This window comes from Mastomys coucha, unplaced genomic scaffold (assembly GCF_008632895.1).
Source record: "Mastomys coucha isolate ucsf_1 unplaced genomic scaffold, UCSF_Mcou_1 pScaffold22, whole genome shotgun sequence".
Classification (NCBI taxonomy): domain Eukaryota; kingdom Metazoa; phylum Chordata; class Mammalia; order Rodentia; family Muridae; genus Mastomys; species Mastomys coucha.
This window is the reverse complement of record NW_022196905.1, coordinates 90,746,321-90,765,293: the sequence shown is the minus strand read 5'-3', so window position 1 is coordinate 90,765,293 and position 18,973 is coordinate 90,746,321. Positions and strand designations below refer to the sequence as shown.

Here is an 18,973-nt window from a genome sequence, read left to right as displayed (position 1 = left end):
CAGACTCTTCTTGCCCAGCAGCCATTAGTTAAAACACAGATCATTGTTTGATCTTGTTTATTTGTTTTTCGGAATAGCTTAAGGTTTAAGTGCTAGTTTCTTTTGTACATGTATGTAATATACATGTGTGCACATGCATGGATGTCAGAGGTTAATTTCAATCATCCTCCTTTGTTACTCTCTGCTCTATTCACCAAGAAATAGGTTCTCTAGCTATGCCTGGAGCTCATGCCTTTGGCTAGTCTGGTCAACAAAGCCCATGATTCCTCCTGTGTCCATTTCACTAGTGTTGGGATTTCCATTGCATAGCACAGTGTCCAGCCTTTATGTATGGGCTAAGGACTGAACTCACATCCTTATGTTTGCACATGCTTGGATGATCTGTAGTCCTAGCTCCGTAAGCCTCAGTTTCTTGGTGAGGTGCCCTTCAACCACTTAGTGGAAACTGCTCACCACATGTAGTCACCTTTGTAAAGGGGATGTCTTTAATACTGTTTTTTCAAGCTTAAGACAAAGTCATTATCACTTTAATATATTCTCAATTAGAGTAACTGAAGCATTTTTTGATGATGTAATTCTTTAAAGATGAACATTTGTGTAGGTGCTCATTACAATAAAATATATCTTAAAAGTTTTTAGGTAGTTCATCTTTATAACTTTTATAAAGGTACTTAATCAGGAAAAACTTAAGATATTATATAAGACATTTGAAATTAGGATATCAGAATATTTGTCTTCTTCATGATCAACTGTACTATTTTACTATTTTTTTGTTATTAAGTTTTCCTACATTGTATAATAGCAAGGTAATAAATAACTACACATACAATAAAGTTAGGAATAATAAAAGGATTTTAAAATCTTGTTTTTCAGTCCTAGTAATTTTTTTAACTGCATCCTCCTGAAGTACTAGAGACTGCTAAGCCAGACACATTTAGACTTTGCTGAGTCATGTTCTTACAGGAACAGTCAAAGAGAAGCCCTTGAAGTGGCTGTAAACAGTGGTTTATGTAACACAAGCAAATATAATTGAAGTTGCATTTTTTACATGATGGCTATGACCTTGTCTAAGCATATTAGAGAATGGCAATTCTTCAGAATTCATTATCTGCTTTACACAAACTACAGTCTATTCTAAATAAAAAATAAAATCTATTATTGTTCATTTTTGGTATATAAAGAATTAGAGATACTTCAGAAATGACTTAATCATGATAATTGTCTGGATATGTACAACTTTTGTCCCTCCACCCAATGCAATCACAATTCTAATAAAACATTTTCTAACATTCTACTGGTATCTATCCATCTATTATATACAACCCCTTATATATCTGATTCATTCATATGAATAATTACACATGAAACTTAATAGAAAAATAACAAGTACATCTATTCCAGGAAAACATTGAATACAAATACACGCGTCTCTTGATGGGCATGCAAGCTGACCACAGGAAGTCAGCATACATGGACAGAAAGCCTACACCACTCAATGTAAGTGCCTATGACATGGATATCAGAAACAAAGATTCAGAAATGATGAGCCATTTCACAGTTCATGACTATTGAGTATGGATTTATAGCATTACTTATAAACTCATTATTTGAAAGTATTTGATCTTCTGTTATAAATACAAAATGTAGAATAAACTTAAATGTCTTTAAATTTCTAAGATATCATCTTAAAATTGTCATTAAAATATTACTTCTGTTTTTAACTATGGTTACAAAAGCATAGACCAAATAGATGTGTCTGAGATGTAACTATTTCATTGAGCTCTTTGAAAATACATAAAGGCAGCCATTGGCTAATGTAATAAATACTTACTGGTTTCCCAATTTGTAGCAAATACAAGGTCCAGAAGCATAAAGGAAAGATATTCCTTTACTGAAATCTGAAAAGACATATTCCTTTATGGAATATGTATTACTCAGTAGCAGCTTCTAAACATTTATTTATATATTTCTACAAGTAGAGCTACTTGAGAAATATTAATATGTGTATCTACTTATATATTTAGATATATGTCAAATTGCCCAGCTAGACACATATATCTGCACACTCACAGGAAGTTGAATATTTACAAATTTTACACACTAAGTATACATTAGAATGTATAGAATCTTAGAATGTATACATTCTAAGATATTTAGACTCTAAGTTTAGATTCAGTGATTTATAATTCAATCAATTTATTTTTTTAAAAAATGTACATAAAGGCAAATGGACAAAAATGAATTTTCTTTTTCAGATATGTTAGTACAAAGGCACAGTTTCTCCATTCAGGTAAAAACTGTGAGCAGACCAGCCATGTGCACAACCATTGAAAGAGAATGTTTATTTAATGGTCTAATTTCTCCAAGAATAAATATTTCTGTGCTTCACAAATGCAAAAATGTTTTGTAACACTTTTTTCAATTTTTCAAAGTAATATTTTATAGACTATCTCATGGCTTGAAGATTAGCTCTTTCTAAACTGGACATTGAAACCAAAATCTTGCAGAAGTATTCAATGTAATTTATGACATGATTAATGTCACTTTAGGAAGAAATGTTCATGATCCTCGAAAGCAAACTTTGTTCTTATCATTTTTCTTCTACTAAATACACACACATACACACACACACACACACACACACACGCACACACACATTTCTGATTCTTTTTTCAAAGAATTGGTAATCAAGGTAATCAGATCAAACCTTTCCCTAGCTTCCATATAGTTCAAAACCACCCTAGTGGTATCGTATCAGAGATTAAAATATAAACTCTAATCAATTTTGACAAGTTTTTCATTGCTATTTGATTGATAGAAGTAAATAAGATTTACATTTTTAAGAGAGAAATGAGAAAAGGGGACAGGGGACAGGGGACAGGAGGAGGGAAGACATTTCATAAGAAGGAAGAAGGCAGGAGGTAGGAAGAACAAAGTCCCGTAGAGATTTCCTACAGACTGTGAAGCCAGAGTGAGAGAAGACAGCGGTTTCTACCAAGAAGAACAAATGTGTGTGGGCAAAAGTAAATATGATCAGGTTTTGACACATGACCTTGTCTTCTCATAAAAGTTGAAAAAAGATTCGGGGATTTTCTTACCCTTTAAAAATATTTACAAATGCCACTGGCTCATGGAAGAGCGGTTATTAAATGGGATTTTGTAAACATGAAACAAAGAATAAAGCTTCCATCCGAATGTAATGTAGTACTCTTGTTCTGCACAGTAGGTCTATTGTAATTAACTGATTAGGAATCTGGATAATAAGTCACCAGCAATCATCAAATTTAATTGGATGCAGGAGGCCAGTGCTGGTGAGTGCTGCATAGTGACAAGAAAGGCAAAGGGAAGAATTTCCAAGCTGACTAAATATCACATCTGGGTGAAGCATGCCTGCCTCTTTCTTTTCCTTTTATTTAACAAATATTGCATGGGATGAAGGAATGTCAAGGCTAACCTCTCTAATACAGATGCAAAACATGTGCCTTTGCACCAGCTCAAAGCAAGATGACAGACACTAGAGGTACTGTTGTGGTTTGGCAGTTAAAATCCTCCATTTTCATTAACTTGTGGTTCAAAGATGCCACCACGTTTAGGAAGGGTGCTGCCTTCTCAGTAAATAGTGTGTTCAAAAGCTGTGTCCTGAAAGCCAAGCAGTTGAAAGAAGCATGCGTGTCAAGGTCCAGCTAATTCTGGACACTTAACAGAGAAATCAGTAACACTCCAGCCACAGTGAGCACACACAGGTTCTAAGGAAACCTTTTGTGCACATATTTGCATGAACCATTTGTCCTAGCTTCACCTGTTACTGTTTATGAGAAATTGCACAAGGGGCCCTTGACCCTGAGTCATAAAGACCAAGGAGAGTGCAAGTAAGAGAAAGAACTCAAGTGACAGAAAAAGCAGCTCTCCCCAACCTCACAACTAATGTGGGACGAAGTAGCTGCCCAGCTAGCTGCTACAGCTTCTTTTAATTCTTTATCCTCCAAGTTATATGACAGCCAAATTAAAATCTTAATTTCTCAGTTTCTCCAAATTGTTACCAGAAATTCTAGGGGCCCGAACCTGGAGTACTACATTACCATAAAAATTAGTGCCCCTTTTCAGGGTTCTTAGTCTCATGAATAAGAAAATTTAACTTTCATGAAAAGAGTTTTCATCATAGTTCACAACATTTAAAAGATGAAAATTTCTTTGTTCAATTTCTCCTATATAAATGTATACAATGTTTATATACTCATAGTATAAAGTGACATATTTACAACCAATTTCATGTTACCACCAGTAGGTGACTGTATAAATGATCATACAGCGATATAATAAACTGCAATGAAACCATAAAGATGATTAGCTTAGTGGACAGGTAGAAATATGCAATATTTCATGTCATATGAAAAGCATTATTAAGTCTGAAAATTGATTGTGTGTGTGTGTGTTCTGTACATGCTATAGATGAAGTGATGGCTTCCCTAAAAGTTTATATATTGAAGGGCTAAGTTGATACTTGATAGTAGGGTCTGTGGGAGACAATTAGCTAAAGTGAGTGTGGCCTCAGGGTAGGATTAGTATCCTTACAAAAAATCCCCCTGTCCTTTGGAGACACAATAGAAGCCAGTCATTTCGGATGTTCTCCTGAAGAGCTACACTGTGTTGGCACACTGATGTCACATTCATATCTTTGAGGACTGTGCAAAATAAAAATTGTTTAGTTTCTCCAATCATGGCACTCTATTAACAGAGCAAAAAGACCAAGACTAACTATTGTTAATAAGTGGATAAATTTCAGAAGGCTCCAGGTGTGTCTGATAATGATGGCTTTTACAGCACATGCAGTCTGCTTCTCAGAAAGTGAGAGATTGATTTGGGGTTCAATTTTGAATTTTATGTCATTTTCCTACAGTGAGACTCAAAAAAAAATTCTTAAAGTAACAAATTGTCAAAACAAATTAGCATTTGTACACCAGCATACAGAGATAATTATGAAGACATATATAAAATTGTCTATGACAGCATACATAAAAATATATAAACTTAAAGACTAGAGAACAAGGGTCTAAGAGGGAACTGGCAAGCAAGAGTGATCAATGTCAAATGTTTCATCTTAAACAAAGAAGCCCAACATCCTTCGTCTTTACATTATTACTCTAATTATTATTCTAAGGTATCTGAATGACTCCTCTCAATTTGATAAAGTGAATGTTATCAAATTGGCAATTATGAAAAGAATGAGTATCAGTCTCCATTCATTTATGCAATAAATATGCACTGAACCCTTGTAGTATTCTTGGCTATCATCACTAGAAATACAAGGATGAATTATTTGAGATTTCTGCTATTCCACTCATAGAAACTGTAGGAGTTCTTTGTGACTTTGTAGGTGCTTCTTTTTCCCATCCTTTATCCACCGCCCCCAAGTTTCACTCCCTATCACCAGAGAGGAAAGAAAAGAGAATAGAGAATGGGGAGGGAAAGAAAGATCCCTGAATCTAACTGATTTCCCTTTGTTTTTTTCTTTGAGCACAACTACTAAAAAGCCACAACCAAACTCCATAAACAAGCAAAAACCATCAACTCTACTTCTTTGGGCCTTAGCATTTATAAACACTCTGAAAAATTCCCAGAATTCCAGATCTCATACAATCGCCAAAATTATCTGCAGCTGGCAAAACCACACCTCTGCTAGAGCACAAGGTGAATCATAGCTGCTGCGGGCAGTCCAGAGTGGGCCCTGTATCCCCACACCTGGGATTAAAACAAAAAACATATTTATAATATTTCAGTGGTTTTTAAGGAACCAAAATTCCAGGATTGTCACTACAAGGAACAAATGTTTATTTTTATTTGTTGCAAGAACCAAGGAGAGGTATTTGGTACAATAAGAACTAAATGCAAATTTGTCTAGTCTGAACAGCAGTTTCTGAAAAACACTGGAACTAAGATCTTAAGGTTTAGCAACTGAGATTGTCATGAAGCAAGAAAGTGGGGATGATGTGTGCCAAAGCCCAGGTACTGGGGAGAGGCTGCCCAGCTTAGGATGCTCCTGGAGATACTGTGCTAAGACAAATGAGAAATGAAGATAAAAATTAAAGTAGTGTTGAGATTGATTTTATGACTTTCCAAAGAACAGACGGGGAGAAGGGAAGCATTGGATGTCAAAAGTGAGATGGGCTAGTCAGCCATGAGTGTGGTAGGAGGAATGGAGGTAAAAAGCAAGGCCTGATAGAAGACAACACACACGGTGGGGGCAAGAGTCCACTGCTGGAAACAGAGTCCAACTTGCACAGCTGGGGGAGTGATTATACCGTTCCAGAGATGGCAGATGTTGGAAGGCAGTGGTGGAAAAGACCAGGAAATTGGAGTTACCAAGGCTTGCCATGTTGTGATACAGAAAAAAATCTTATTAATCAGATCTCTGAAACTAAGGGAGGAGATGCAGTATTTCTGAAGGACAATGAGCATTACGGTTGAGGGAGAGAGCAAAGCAAAGTCACCATTGCTACTGAAAAGAGGGAGAAATAACCTGCATTTAACATTCCTTCCTATTTTTATTGAATAAATTAAGTTTAAAAATTAATTCATTTCATATTGAATCCTGAAAAATACTGCCTGGTGAAGCTAGGCGTTGTGCCCAGAGTCACACATTGAGCCATTACAGAGAAAGCAGCTGTTTCTAGCGTAAAAATCTTCAAATACCATTCAGAATACACTCAAGGAACAAGCACAGGGATTCTTTCAGCATTCCCATCTGACCTATCTTCATTACATGCTATAACACGTACTTGCTTTCCCTACTACTGTTACCAATACATCTGAAGTTACATGAGGAATCAGGCTGAGGAAAATGAATGAAGAATAAGCATAGACAGATAAGATTATCCTTTTTAGTGGGAAAAATTACTATGGAGAATAATTGAGTCTCAATTCTAAATTCATTTAATCTTTTGTTTTTAATGTGAAGTAACTATATTTATTCATTATCATCAGTGGGACAGTGGAAATAGCTATAAAAATAAAGATAATAACCCTTCCATAGTAATTTTGCTCAGGCCCACAAACAAGTGCTCTTGACTTGGCATGGACATTTCTAAATTGTATTGAGTAGTAGTAGCAGATCATTCACAGTGCACATGTTTTTTTGATTGTATAAAATTAAGGACCATAGTTGGCACATTACTATATAACCAACTGTCCTCACTGGGCAATCATATTTGTAATTTCTAGAATGTGATATAGTTGTATAACTCATAGCTTCTTCAAGTACAGATATATTACAATTGCCCAGTCACTTGCCAATAGTTGGATATCCAAGAAAACTAATTTGAATAATAAACTTAAACTCATGTAATATAACTGATATTAAAATCTATATTAAAAATGATATTATTATCCAGACTAATTCAGGGACATGGCACCTCTTAATATATTCCTTTAACACTTGCACTAAAATATTCAATATTTTCATCTGGATTTGATTGATCAAAGTAAAGTGATATGTTTTCCCATAATAAACTACAGATTTTCTCTTTTCTTATACACAGGGGACACTAATTAATCTTGAGTCACCCTCTGAGACAGAATACAAGCAGTATACATACAAGAGAGAGATATAAAATACACACAGAACAAAAAATAGACTATAGTCAAAGAATTCCAGCTAGTATTACAGGTGATATCTAATGGCACCACTGGAGTTCAATTTCCAGGAATTATGAAATCCCCAGGACTAACCCTGAGACATGATTGTGTGACTTCCTCAGCACACATTGAAAAAAATATATATGAAGAGGAGTTGGGGCTGCTATTGAGTCAAGTAAACAAAGGGACTCTGTAGAGAACTGTTGTGTTTGCATAGCCTAGCTGGTGTCAGGTCCTGACAGAGGTGCACCTGGACACAGGTGAACCCTGAAGGGAGAAGAACAAACACCCAGTTAGGAAAGCTAGACATCCATCGTGGGAACAGTCTGTCACAGGCTTCTACACCCAGTTAGGAAAGCTAGACAGTCTGTCACAGGCTTCTGCTCCAGTTTCCATTTCCTGCCAGTCCTGACACACCCATGGAGTTCCAAACAGCACTGAGGACTTAGCACCCCCACAGCATGCTACAAATCAAGCAGGCTTAGTGGACACAGCTATGAGGTAGTTATCCAACACATGGAACCAAGAGGATCTCACATATGGTCCACTGGTTTTTCCTTTTTCTTTCTTTTTTGTTTGTTCTTTTGTCTTGGTCTTTAATGTGATAAAATAGTCATGATGCAAGCTTAGCATGCTTCAGTGTAAAGTTGCATGGCATTAAGAACAGTCCATGTTCTTTGTGCCATTGCCATATTTCAGCCATCTCCACAATGCATTGATAGGCCTGTACTGGAAGTCTATATATTAAGCCACAGCTCCCCAATTCCATTTTCCTCACTCATAACAATTTTACCTCATATATGTAGAATCACACTTTGTCTGTTTTCCAATGTTGATATAAAAGGCTAGGAACATGGTTTTTAGTTTCTTTAGCTCACTGCAATAGATGTTTAGAAACACAGTGTACAATAGGGAGGGTTCACATTGTGAGACAGTAAACCAAAACCCAAATTGTCCTGTTGATATCACCTCACATGCAGAAGAATTATCTGGGGCCCAAAAGAATTACTATTAGCCCTCTACAGGTATTGATGCCTAGTTCTAAGGAACCCTCGCTAGAATCTACTTCTGAAAAGCCACTTCACATGGAATACAAAGCTTCCACCACATAGATCCATCTTTAGTATATATACTCAAAGTCATGTGCTCATAGTGATATCATTGGACCTCAAATTTAATAGAAACTAAAGGAGAAGAATAAACTTTTCCATCTGGAAATGGGATCACTTTGGTAATGCTGATGTCCTAGGCTCTATCCATCCAGCGATGTGGTGAACTATAATGTTGTCTTCATATCCTCCAGTTTTAGACAAATGTTTTAAACATTCCAACTGGTTAGTCCCATTGTTTCTGATTCAGAAAGTCTCTTCTCATCTCTCTTTGAAATAAGATTACTTCATTTTCTTGCAAATTACAAATCAACCTACCTTCTGTTTTTATTGAGAGATCTAAGACAAAACTGAAAATGGCTAAATTGGATTAAAAGCTTATAGCACTGAATATACCTGAATTCATAAGATGAAGCAAAATCTTTGAATGTCTCTGGAATTTCCTCAGTTGGAACTCTTATTCTAAATTTACTCCCTTCGACAGAACAACACTTAGACTGAATAAAAGAAGCTCTTGAAAGGATGTGTTTGTGTGTGTGTGTGTGTGTGTGAATCAGGCTGGCCCAGACAAGTAGCCAGTGACATGTTTCTGACCCAGCAGCCTTGATCATAGCCTGCTGCACAGGTTTGATAACATGCCTCTTTCACTTCAGCTCTCTAACCTATCAATACAAAGGAGATTCTCTGAGGCAGAAACTCTGAACTCTAAGTACATCCAAGTTTCCCACAGCTACCATTTCCACACACATACTGAGTATAGATTAATTGGTTTTTAATTGTTATAAATAAGAGTTTTTGAAATTAGACATGATAGTCAACTTTGTAATTCGAAAGAAATAAGAGGCACTTGTTTTACCACTTTAAATGTGGCTTGTCCAGGGAGGTCCCCAGAGTAAGACACTGTGACCTTTTGTTGAACTGAGAGAACATGTTTTTAGAGGACATGTGGAGGTTACATGCCATCCATTATCCTTTAAGTCACTATTAGTCTTGATCTAGAGCTTTTGTTCTTCTCTGTTCTGTGGAACGCACTACCTTACCAGCATATATCTTTCGTGCCAACCTGGTAGTCTCATTTGCATACTTATGACATTTAAACAAGCCTGGCTGGTGAGAGCTTTACATGACATGAAATGCTATAGTGCTGGGAATTCTTCTTTAATTTTGACTTTAAACTTGATCTTTTGGTTGCATGACTGATCACTTTATTATTACCTGTATAGGAGAAGGTCCCATCAATGGGGAATGTCCTAGGTCCACAGACCAAAGACAAATGCTGCCATTGTGCAGCACAGTATAATTTGTCATGGGAATGCAGTCACTGACAGCCATTTCTTTCCAAAGTAAGGGCATTTTCAGGGGGAAAAAAACACATGTCCATCACTTCTCCTTTTGACTGTACATTTAGTTACACCCACTACATCTTGCTGACAATGGCATCTCCTCCTTTCTTTCTTTAAGGAACATTTAGGGGTATCATCTGTTTCAGAAATTTCATAGCACTCCTTTACCTTTTAATGAATAGAACACAGCAGGTCTTAGATACCTGATATTTACAGAACAAACAATAATTTATAACATAGCCAACTGCACTATTGGTAGATGACCACATTCTTCATTATTGCTTGGAGACTCAAGCTATTTTTTTGGTAAGTGTATTAAATTTTCTACTTTTGTAATGTATGATTATACTTAACTGTTTTTGCCTGCTGAACAGTAGGCATACTTTCTCAATAAATAATATATATATATATATATGTTTGTGTGTATATATACATATATATATAAAGTTCCCTATGCAAATGACTGGTTTAGCAGATAGTTTCTTCACAAATGAAGAGTAGGGAGATATGGTCTAGCAGCCTTCCTGCCTGCTGCATTAGGGAATATCTCATTCCATAGATGGTATTATTCAAGTATAAGCACAGTATGCCAGGATCTACTGATATTGAGCAATCTTTTCTACTGAACCATTTCATGCATCTCTCTTAACTGACTTCAGCCTGATTTACAACAGAAACAAGGTTGTTTTAAGTGAATTTGGTCAAACCGTGATATTTCTACAGCCACTAGTGAATAACATTTGCCTATTTACGAGCAAATATGAAACTTAATGCTAAATCTTAGGAACAGATTTTTCCAATAAAATTTTCCATTTGTACCTCTTTTCTTGCTTTCCTTTGACAAGTAAATCTTAGGCCAATCAAAAAATTTCCAAGTCATTATAAACGAAATGCTTTATTCACTCACAGATAGAACTTTAATGTCAGACAGGAAATTTTGGGGCTAGCCCAGCTATGGCATCTAACAAGAGATGGATTTCCATATTAAGCTCAAGGGCATGTGAAGAAATAGTCAGCTGATCAACTCTGCCAGAAAAAGCTACTTTTCTTCTCCTCTAATTCCTATATGTACCTCTGAAGAAATGAAATTTCAGAATGTGTGCCCAATTTCTTCCTGTCTGTCTGTCTGAGTTGGGGTTTTATTCTTGTGAAGAGACAGCATGACCAGGGCAATTCATACAAAGAAAGTGTTTAATTGGGGCTGGCTTACAGTTTCAAAGGGGTAGTCAGTTGTCATCATGTGAGAAGCAGGGCAGTATCCAGGCAGGCATGATGCTGGAGAAGGAGCTGAAAGTTCTACATTTTTATCCAAAGGCAGCAGAATAGGACTGTGTACCACACTGGGCAAATCCTAAGCACAGGAGATATCAAAGCCTGTCCCTACAGTGGTACACTTCCTCCAAGGCCATAGCTACTCCAACAAGGTCATACCCACCTATAGTGCCACTTCCTATAATCAAGTATTCAAATACATGAGTCTATGGGGGCCATACCTATTCAAACCACCAAACTATCTATCTATCTGTCTGTCTGCCTGCCTATCTGTCTATCTATCCATCTATCTATCCATCTATCTATCTATCTATCTATCTATCTATCTATCTATCTATCTTCCATCCATCATCTATCTATAGTAAGAACTGACCAACTTCAAGACTTTCCAGGATGTGGATGTATGTATTCTACCACTGAGCTACATTCTCAACTCTTTTTACTTTTATTTTGAAATAGAGTTCTGCTAAGTCATCTACTTGCCTTTCAACTTTTGGTCTTACTATTTAGACTCCCATGTAGCTGAAATTAGTGGCATTTCCTACTATGTCTTTATTTCTTAAACTTTTTGAAAAATGTTAGTACCACAGTTATATGACTATTGTCCTTGAAAGATTTGTCATTTTAACAATAGCATGGGATTCTTTGTTAATTGAACTAAGAGTGCTGATAAGCTTCACTTCTCATGGTTTAGCCCCTAGTGAATACATGTGACAAAATCCTTCTTGGCAATCGATCATTTTTATTACTATCAAATGTGTAATTTAAAAATTATCAATAGGCCATATATTGTATGGTGGCATAAAGTAATGAAATTCAAGAAGAGCTCATGACTTTTACAATTATATACATAACAAATGAGTGCTTGTCATTATATTCAACACTAACATGTGTCACTCACATTTGTTTCTAGCAAGTTACAGTTGAATTACCTGGAAGAAATCTGAAGATAACTAGAAAGATATGTTTTCTGGAGAAAACATAGGAAGATAACTAAACATTATAAAATAAGAAGATAATCTATTAACTGTGTATTTATGTTTCACTCATTAATTTTATATTCAAGAATAAATTAGAGAAGATAAAGAGAATGCAGCAGTTTGGAATTCATAATCAACATGTGAGCCGAGTTAGCAGGCTCTATGTCATCACCAGATCATCACCACCGCAGGGGGGGCAGCCTGCAGACACCTTTGATTTGAGGAATTTACAATAGGTTTTTATAAAATGGCACATTTTCACACAATTTAAGATTTTAGCTATTTTCTTCATTACTAATATCAGCTATATATATAAAGGAGCCAGAGTAAGAGACTGTAATTAGCTGTATTCTATAGAACAGCTGTTTATATCAAGAACAGAAAGAGAAAAGTTACAACCAGCCTCTAGATCCTTAATTCACTGGGAGATTTCATTCTGCAGCCCTCAGAGGACCACAGCACTGACAGAAGCTATGAAAGCTGGCTTCAGCTTGATTCTACTTCAGTTAAATTCAGTATAAGCAGGTACTACAAGACCTCAGGCATTACAAACTAAAAAAATTAAATTTTGTAAGCAGCACTAAAGTAATTTCATACTTCATAATTTAAAGTCACAGAACTTTATGGATTACATATAAATTAGACCACATTATGAAGCTAGACCAAGACACACTGCATATATTAACAGAAGTACAATTTTTGGATTAAACCTTGTATCATATATTAATTCCTTTTATTGGATTCCTCTGGGAGACAGAATGAAAATGATTTATACTGACCTAGGTGAACTATGTAATACTATATTATTTTACTCAGTCCAAATTGCTCACCTCACATTAGACAAAGGGTCACATATTTTATATTGCAGCTAATTCTACTTAACCTGTCAATCACTGATGGAACTGTTTGTCAATCAAAATATAATGAAACAATTAAAGAGTACTGTAAGTTCATGATGCTATCTTCCCAAACCACAACCCAATCTCTAAATGCAATGTGACTGCACTTCTGAGAGTATTTCCATGATACAGTCACTGCAGATCATAAAACATGTGCTTTGTCACATATATGTTCAACCTCAAGATCAATACTCAAGACCAGATTCCTTTACTCTAACTGAAGCTAAGGTAGACTTTTTTGAACATTCACAAAATTAGTAACCATTTATGAAGTAGAGCATACATTCTTTTAATTGTATCTTCAGGCCATATATGGTGATGTAATAGTGTCTTAAATTTACCCATAGTGTAACTGACAAGTGAAAAGATTAACCTACACAAGAAGTTTGCAACAGTGCTCCTTTCAACTGACTCTGTCCTGGCCCGAGGGGTAGATAGACATCTGTGACCTCTACATTACACTCTTTCAAAGGTTCTCATTTGGTGAATGAAGTTTACATTCTTGTTTCATACTTACAGTTCTAGAATTGGTTTATTCTGTTTTCTAGATGATATATATGTATATATATACATATATGTGTGTGTATACATATATATACATATACACATACATACATATACATATATACAAATATACACACATATATATATACATATATATATGTATATATATATAAGTATATATATATAAGTATATATATATAAGTATATACATATATATATGGTAAGTATAAATAAATCATGTAGTCTTGGCCAGAGTTTCTCCTGCTATGATAAAACATAATGATCCAAAGCCACTTTAGGAGGAATGAGTTTATTTCAGCTTACAGCCTATCATTGAAGGGAGTCAGGAACAGGAGCTTGGAGTCAGGAGCTAAAGCAGAGGCCATGGAGGAGGCAGCTTACTGGCTTGATCCCTGTGCTTTTCTCACCCTGCTTTCTTACACCATCAGTGACCACCAGTCTAGGTCACTAGTGGACTGGCCCTCCCATACCAATCATTCATTGAGAAAAATGCCACACAGGATTCCCTTTAAGCCAATTTGGTTGAGAATTTTCTCAGTTAAGGTTCCCTCTTCCCAAATGACTCTAGCTTTTGTCCAATTGAGAAAACCCAACTAGGATATATGTAAGATAAGCTTGGCAGCTAAAACTGATCATTCTCAAGATACATGGTGTGTTATCCATCAGCATGGTCGGTACTATGCAGCTAAGATACATGGTGTGCTATCCATAAGCATGGTCGGTACTATGCAGCTTTGGTTTGGTAGTGTATATGCTCAGATTACTTGTAGTATTTTTTTTTCAACTTTTTGATTCATTTTGAATTTGACATCATGAACCCCAATCCCACTCAGCTCCCTCTACCACTCAACCCACCTTCCATGTCTGCAACCTCCTTACCAACAGAGGTTGTAGAAAGCAAGTTTCTCTCAGTGGAAACTATAGTGTGGTACAGTGTGTCCCACACTGTGTATCGTTCTGTCCACATTTCTTTGCACCAAAATGTTCCTTTGCTTGCAGTGACTTGTTGGTCTAGTGTGAGGCTCTGGCTTCTGCTATTCTATCAATATAGGATCCTCCCAGGACACCTCTTGGATGTCCTGTTCTTGCCCTGAAGATCCTGCAGTTTTGGATCTATAGGACCAGCTCCTTCATTCACTCCACAGTTCATAGATGGAGTACATGTTAGGGTGGGCCAATTAAAGTCCTCGATGTGGCTGTCAGAAAAATCTGAGCTGGTCAGCCCACTGGTCTCCTGCTCTCAGAACCTCAGGTGTCTCACCAGCAACCCCTGAAGCCAGCACCGGCTCTACCCTGCTGCCCAGGTGAGGTGTGGGGCCTGCTTCCTAAGCGCTGCAGCCAGTGAGGGCTATGGCCATTTCTGTTACTCATGACCCCACACCAAACTCTCTGGCCTGCAATAGATGATGAAGGATGAAGGAAAGGAACAGGGTGTATAACCCTTATCTGCACTGTCACCCAGAAGACAAGAAATAGGACTGGCTCACTCATGCTCACACCCTCAGGACTGGTTCACAGTCAACCCCCACATCCAGAGCCAGCTCTATGGTGCTACCTAGGCAAGGTGTAGGAACTGCTCTCCCAAGAGCTGCAGCAAGTGAGGAATATCTACACAACTCTGATGATCTTGGAGTCTGCTCTTCTGCCTGCCATGGGTAGTAAAGGGAGTGAGAGGGATTGTCAACTCTCTCTTGCCCAAGTTACCGCTTGGCAAACAAGTAGCAGGGCCAACTCTCCCAGGTTTAGCTCCTGGGCTTGAGCTCTCTTGACCCCATGACCAGGACCCCTACATGCTGCAGGTGGTGAGGGGCAGGAAGAAGTACATCTCTCCCTGGTTCACCCCACTATACAGGAAATGAGTAATAGTGCCAGGTCTCCCTCTCTTGTGTCTTCAGGGGCCAGCTCACTTACAAATCATCCCAGGGTGCTCTCTGGAGACCTGCAGCTGGATAGAGACAGAGTCAGTTCTCCATCTCTCAGGCATTTGGAGACAGCTCTCCAGTGATGCCCAGGTGAGGGGTGGGGCCAGTCTAAACAACCCTAAGTCCCAGGGTGGCAGCCCAGCCCAGAGGCGTCCACCTGACCCTTGGTGGTGACAGACTCCTGCTGCTGCAGGGCCATAGACCCAGACATGGCCCCCAATGGCAGCACTGGCCAGAATTTCCCTAACCTCATGACCCTTGAGTCTCCAGTTCTGCCTCTCTTCACTGCGCCCACATCCTTCTGTTTCTCTTTCTCTCTATTTCTCCACCACTTACTTGCTCCTCTTAGGACCTGGGGTCTCTGCATGTCTGGGGTCATCTCAGGAGTAGTTTTAGGAATTCTATGCACCGATTGTGCATTATAGCACCTGGGAAGAGGTCATCTCAAGCACTGTCTGTTCCTCCATCCCCTGTAGGCCTATGCAATACCCAAATGGTTGTGATCTCAGGCTTCCAACCAGGCCCCACGACATTCACAATCTTCAGAGAATACTAGGATAGTAATTATTCAAATGTTTCTAGGTCAGAACATTGACCTTAGAGATGAAGCCTCTTTCCTGTCTGTCACCTACTGACACACATGTGACACAGCAATCTCACCTGCAATGCCTCTACAGGTTGTAGTCTTAATTTATATGCAAAAATGGACAAACAAAAACAGGAAACTGTTACCTTTCATAATAGTATCTTGTCAGTATAAACTCTTGTCACTATGCCATAATTATACTTTCTTTGGGGAAAAATGTTTTAAAGAATGGGAATTTAAAGCAAGCCATAAAAGTTGTCAACATTGTCATGAAATTTTTTCAGTTTTAACTTTCTAGGTAGCCATCCAGATATTTAAGGATCAAAGTGGAGAGGCTGCATGGAGAGAGGACAGGAGAGGCCACCTATGAATGTACAGCCTCAGTAAAAGTTTAAGATGCAGGATTGAAGGGGCCAAGGAGAGGTATGGTACCATGTGACAGGTTCAGAGACCCTGAAGAGATCCCAGAAGAGGCTCTTGGCGAAGCTGTAGCCCAGTAGAAGGGCAGAACCCAGCATTTTGGAGGTGCCAATATCATGGGATGTCTGCCAAGGACATAGCCTAGGTGGCATAATGTGTGTGCTACAAAGGGCAGAGCTAGAAGTGACTGAGGCCCTTTGGAACCCAGAGGGCAGTGAGTGGGTCCAAAATATCAAGCACTGAACTTTTTACATAGTTAAGCTTGGCTTGCCTTAGCTTTGATTTTTAACTATGCCCTGATTCTATCCCCACTGGAATAAGAAAATATGCCACACATTTTTGTATTGGACTTTGAAATTTTAGAGAGGCTTTGAATATTTTAGAGAAACCGGATGTTTTAAAGAGACCAAGCTTTTAAAGTATTTATATTTTTAAGAAATGGGAATTTTAAAGTTTGGAATATTTTTATATTGTGATACTAGTATTAATATGAGATCTTGGGCATAAGCAAAAAAAGAAAGGGTTGTAGGTTAATAGTAATTTGTGTGTCACTATGACAAGGAGTCAATTGTGCTGCCTACTTTTCATGTCAACTTGACATAAGCTAAAGTCATTTTGAAAGAGAAAATCTTAGCTGATAAAATGTTCCTTCAAGATTAGTCCATGGTCAAGCATGGGGTATATTCTACTGGTTAATGATTGATGTGGGAGGACACAGCTCACTGTGGGTGGTGCCACCCCTGGGCTGGTAGTCGTGGGTGCTATAAAAAGCAGGCAAAGGAAGCCCTGGAGAGGAAACTGAAAAGTAGCACTTCTCCATGGCCTCTGCATCAGCTCCTGTCTCAGTCTCCGTGACCTGCTTGGGTTCCTGACTCTCCATGACCTCTGCATCAGCTCCTGTCTCAGTCTCCGTGCCCTGCTTGAGTTCCTGATTCTCCATGACCTCTGCATCAGCTCCTGTCTCAGTCTCCGTGCCCTGCTTGGGTTTCTGATTCTCCATGACCTCTGCATCAGCTCCTGTCTCAGTCTCCGTGCCCTGCTTGAGTTCCTGATTCTCCATGGCCTCTGCATCAGCTCCTGTCTCAGTCTCCGTGCCCTGCTTGGGTTCCTGATTCTCCATGACCTCTGCATCAGTTCCTGTCTCAGTCTCCGTGCCCTGCTTGAGTTCCTGATTTGACTTCTCTCAGTGATGGGCTATTACCTGGAAGTGTAAGATAAAAACATTTTTAAAAAATATTTATCAATTTTAAGAAAAGATATACTAAAGAATATTAAATGATTGTTTAATTTTTCAATATCATTTTATGTCATCATTGTGACAAGTAAATCACTCATGTAATGTTGTGTATTCTTAATAGTGTGTCTTTCAAATAATATAGATTATGCCCAATAATACTGCATTATTTATTAAGAAAATGAGTTTTGAACTGTTTTTTTTTTCATTCACAAATGAAATAAATTGATTTTGGGACCCCAATTGGTGGCATTCTTTAAACATTCTGTAAACTTGTACTTATCTGAAAATATATTTTTCTCCTAGTTCTGTTGAATTTAAATGTTGAAAACACTCACAGAAACTTAAAAAATTAGTGCCAAAGATTATTTTCACATATGAGAAGTAACAAATGTCATTATACTCCCCTGTGTGGTTACTATGTAACATGCACACACAAATGTTTTCCTCATGCATGTGTGTGTGTATGGTGTGTGCTTACTATATAATTCACACACCAATGTTTTTGATGCTGATTGCTTTCAGGGTTAGACTCACACTGTTTTTTTTCTTACTAATTATAAATCTTTCCCATGGGTCTTTAATTCCCAGGGTGTCTGGTTACTTGCTGATAGTGTGCAAAGTTTCATAAACAGCGGGTAATAATTGCCTAGCATATAACAATTGTTGAGAACAATAACTTTATTTAATGAATGATTCAATTGAAAGGATAAATCAATGAGTTTTACTGATAAAGAGTAGTTAGACTTTGTCTAGAGAAAAACAAATACTTTCTAAACAATATGAATATTAAAAAGTGATTTTCATGACAAAATATTTATATCATAATGAAAAAATTTACCCTATATATTTGGGTTGTTAGAATAAAGTATCACAAATTTTGTGACTTTAAAACAAAAAGTAGCCAGGCAGTGGTGGCACACGCCTTTAATCCCAGCACTTAGGAGGCAGAGGCAGGCAGATTTCTGAGTTTGAGACCACCTTGGTCTACAGAGTGAGTTCCAGGACAGCCAGGGCTACACAGAGAAACCCTGTCCTGAAGAAGAAGAAG

At 37.6% G+C, this 18,973-nt stretch overlaps 1 protein-coding gene and 1 non-coding gene across 2 annotated transcripts in view; both read right to left on the bottom strand.

The window, feature by feature from the left end:
- The window catches only part of Cfap299 (cilia and flagella associated protein 299), a 523,430-nt gene that overhangs the window by 258,671 nt on the left and 245,786 nt on the right, over nt 1–18,973 (bottom strand). The gene's annotated exons all lie outside the window — the stretch shown is intronic.
- On the bottom strand, nt 16,231–16,360 carry LOC116071827. The gene has a single exon (XR_004111188.1). It is a non-coding gene; the product is annotated as a small nucleolar RNA SNORA17 (small nucleolar RNA).